The sequence below is a fragment of the Penaeus japonicus genome, unplaced genomic scaffold (assembly GCF_977035675.1).
Source record: "Penaeus japonicus unplaced genomic scaffold, GWHDUDI00000001_assembly GWHDUDI00000019, whole genome shotgun sequence".
In the NCBI taxonomy this organism is placed as follows: Eukaryota; Metazoa; Arthropoda; class Malacostraca; order Decapoda; family Penaeidae; genus Penaeus; species Penaeus japonicus.
In genome coordinates this window covers 30,126,218-30,131,217 of record NW_028234421.1, presented here as the reverse complement: position 1 = coordinate 30,131,217, position 5,000 = coordinate 30,126,218, and positions in this window count along the sequence as shown.

The window sequence follows — 5,000 nt, the reverse complement described above, 5'->3', positions numbered from 1 at the left end:
CAACACCTACAATAATAATGATAATGAAAATAGTAATAATGATGATAATGATGACAATGATCATGATAACAATAATACCGACAATATTGATAACAACAACAACAATAATAATAATCATTACCATAATTACGATAATTAGGATAGGGATAATGACAATGATAGAAATGATAATGACAATAATGATGATAACGATGAAAAGGATAATAATGATAATAATGATAGTAATAATCATAATAATAAAAACTTCAATGATAATGATAAAAAGCAACGATACTGATAATGATAACAATAATAATGACAATAACAATATCAATAATAATGATAATGATAATAATGATAACACCACCAATAACAAAACAATAAAATAGCAATAAGGATGATAATGCTATAACAACAAACTAATTTCAAGACTAAGGAGGAAGTACTTAAGCATGAGCATCATCAACTGAGCGTGCAAGGCCGAGCGAGTGAAGATGACATATTTATGATTCTGTTTCCCACAAGTTTTGGAATTTCTTCGAATGTGGCGTCTCTTTGTTTTCTTCCGGATTTGTTTGCTTTTTTTTCGTGTGTTGTTTTTTTGTTCCTTTTTTTTTGGGGGGGGGCGGGGAGGGGGGACTGATTCTAGCTTTAGTGGCAACACACACGTGTGTATGTGTGTGTGTAAATATATATATATATATATATATATATATATATATATATATATATATTATATATATATATTCATATATATACATATATATATATATATATATATATATATATATATATATATATATATATATATATATATATATATATATATTATATATATATATATATATATATATGTATATGTATATATATATATATATATATATATATATATATATATATATATATATATATATATATATGATTCATTAAGATGTGAACAATGATTACAAGCTATCTGATAAATATTGATAATAATGATAATGACCGATAAGCTTGACAATTAGAATAATGATAGCACAGGTGATAACACCAACAACAATAGTGATAAAGATAACACTAACAACAACAGCAACAGCAGCAATAGAAGTGATAAGGATGATAGTATGATAATGATAAGAATGATATCAATAGTAGTGATAATGACAAACAGATAAAGCATAATGATAACAACAATCGTGATAAGACAATGATAACGGTAAAATTGATAGTTATGATAATGATGATGATAATGATTATGATAAAAAATAATTATCATTACCAATGTCATTGTTATCATCATTATCATTATCATCATTCTTATAATCTCTATGATAGTAATACTAGTTATGATGATAGCAATGATAGTGATAGTGATAATGATATAATGAAAATTATAGTGAGAATGAAAATAATGATATGATAAATAATGATATGAATGACAATGATGCCAAGGTTAAAACTATAACCAATAATAATGATAATCAAGATAACAATAAGGATAATACTGATAATGATAACAATAATAGTAAAAATAAGATTGATATCATTAATGATGATGATCATGATGATTATTGTCTTCATAACAATAATGATGATAGTAATAACAATAATGATGATGGTGACAATGATAATGATAATAATGATATTGATGATAATGATAACAATGAAAATAATGATAATGATGATAGCAATAGTAATAATCATGTTGATAATAAGAATAAAGATGATGATAATAATAATATTAATGATGGTAATGATTATGATAATTATGATGCTGATACTAAAACTAATAATAATGATAATTATGATAACAATGATAGTAATAATAATAATAATGTTGACAACAACAACAACAACAATAATGATGATGATGATAATAATGATGATGATGATATTGATAACAGTAATAGTAGTGATAATCATAGTAATAATAATAGTGATAATTGTAATGATAATGATAATGATAGTAATGATGACAATAATGAAAATTATGATAATAATGAAAATAAGGATGATGATGATGATGATAATAATGAAGATGATAATAATAATGATGATAATAACAATAATGATAATAATATTGATAATAATAATAATAATAATAATAATAATAATAACAATAATAATAATAATAATAACAATAATAACAATGATAATAATGATAATAGTAATAACAATAATAATGATGATGATGGTGATGATAATGATAATAATAATAATGATAGTAATAATAATAACAATAATAATAATAATAATAATAATAATAATAATAATAATAATAATGATAATAATAATGATGATGATGATGATGATAATAATAATGATGATAATGATGATAATAATGATAAGATTAATAATCATAACAAAAATGATAATGATGATGGTAATAATAGTAATAACAACCATAGTGATGATATTAAAGATAATGATAAAAGTGATAACAATAACAATAATGACAATGATAATAATTATGAAAATGATAATATTAGTAATGATAATAATGATGATGATAATAACAATGATAATGATAAGAATAATAATGATAATGAGAATGATAAGAATGATTGTGTTAGTGACAATAATGACTATCATAATACCAAGTATGTTGATAATACCAATAATATTAATGGTAATGATAATAATGGCAATAATAATAGTAATAATGATAATAATGATGATAACAATGATGATAATAATAATAATGAAAATGATGATGATAATGATCATAATGATAACAATGGTAATAATAATAATAATAATAATAATAATAATAATAATAATAATAATAATAATAATAATAATAATAATAATAATAATGATAATAATAATAATGATAATAATAATAATAATAATAATAATGATGATAATAATGATAATAATAATAATAATAATATTAATAATAATGATAATGAAAACAATAATAATAATAATGATAATGATAATGATGATGATAATAATAGTAATGATAGTAATAATAATAATAACAGTGATATTAATAATTATGATAATGATGATGATAATGAGGGTAATAATAATAATGATAATGATAATAATAATAATAATAATAATAATAATAATAATAATAATGATAATAATAATGATAATGATAATGATAATGATAATGATAATGATAATGATAATGATAATGATAATAATAATAATAAAAAAATAATAATAATAATAACAATGATAATAATAATGGTAATAACAGTAATAATAATAACATTAATAATAATAATAATAATGATAGTAATAATAATGATAATAATAATGATAATAATGATAATAATTATGATAACAATAAGTATAATAATGATGATAATAATGATGATGATTATCATTATCATTACTGTTATCATTGTCATCATTTTTATCATGATAATGATGACAAAAAAAAGAATAGAGATAGTAATAATAATGATAGTAACACTATGAATTATTATAATGATGATAATAACAATGAAAATGATAATGACAATAATAATATTAAGGATAATCATAATAATGATAATGACAATGATGATGATAATAACAATAACAGTGATAGTAATAACAATAATACCACTAATGATAATAATGATAATAATTGTAACAATAATAGTAATATTGATTATAATAATATCAGTGATAGTAATAATAATAGTGATAGTAATAAAATAGTGATAGTAATAATAATAGTGATAGTAATAATAATAGTGATAGTAATGATAATAATCATAAGTAATATTAAAAATGATAATAATAATGATAATGATGATAACAATAATAATAATGATGATGATGATATTGGTAATAACACGAATAAAAATTGTTATGATGATAATAATGATAATTATAATGATAATATTAATAGCACTAACAACAATAACAGTAATAATGATAATAGTAATAACAACAGAATAATAATGATAATGATAACAATAATGATGATATTAATAATGATGATAGTACATATGATAATCATAACAATGATAATAATTTTGATGATAATAATGATAACAAGTTTCATGTTGATAGTAATACTAATGATAATGATGATGCTGGTAACGATATTCATCATTAACATTAGGGAATGAAAATGAATTAGCTTTACATCTTTTATTTTGGTGTCTTTTGGATGTTACCCGCCATTTTGTGTCATTCATATGTTTTGTGCCATTCGTATATTTTTTGTCATTTGTATATTCGTATATGTTGTGTCATTTGTATATTCGTATATGTTGTGACATTTGTATATTCGTATGTGTTGTTTCATAATTATCTTATATTTTGTGTCATATGTGTCATTCTTATATTTTGTGTCATATGTGTCATTCTTATATTTTGTGTCATATGTGTCATTCTTATATTTTGTGTCATATGTGTCATTCTTATATTTTGTGTAATTTCATGTCTTTCGTATATTTCGTATCACTCTGTGTCATATCTGTGTCGTATCTTTTGTGACGCTTTGTGTCAGTCAGCTGTTTAGCATTCCGACTCTAGACCGACCCGTAACAATTTTCCTCTGGTCTCGCTTTCTCAACTCAAGTGTGACTCGATATGAAAACCCGCGGTTGGAGAGATTGTGTTATTATGTTAGAAACTGAGCTGTTGAGTTAGTTGAAAGATATGCATTCATATTGGAGACATAAAATGGTCTTTTTTTTCCATATTTGATATATTTGATACGCTTTCATTCTCGGTGTCCAGTATCGTAAACTCATTATTACTCATACTTTGACTATGTTCTCATTTATGTCCGATTTCGTTTCTTTCTACCATCCACGTCTTTCCTAATGTCATCTGAAACTAGAGTACTTTTCCTTGCTTTAGAATCGAGGAGCTGTAAGGGAAGGTGTCCCGTATTGCAAGTCATCGTGATGTAACAAGACTCCGATCTAGTATTTGCCTGTCGGAGTGGATAAATCTGGAGGGTTTCTTCACCTTTCTTACTCTTTGTAGGTTTAAGATTCATCTCTTCTTATTTTCTTTATCTTCTTAAGAAATGCGCAAAGTGACTTTCTTTTACTGAATCGAGAAAAAGTGGGAGACAGTGCCGC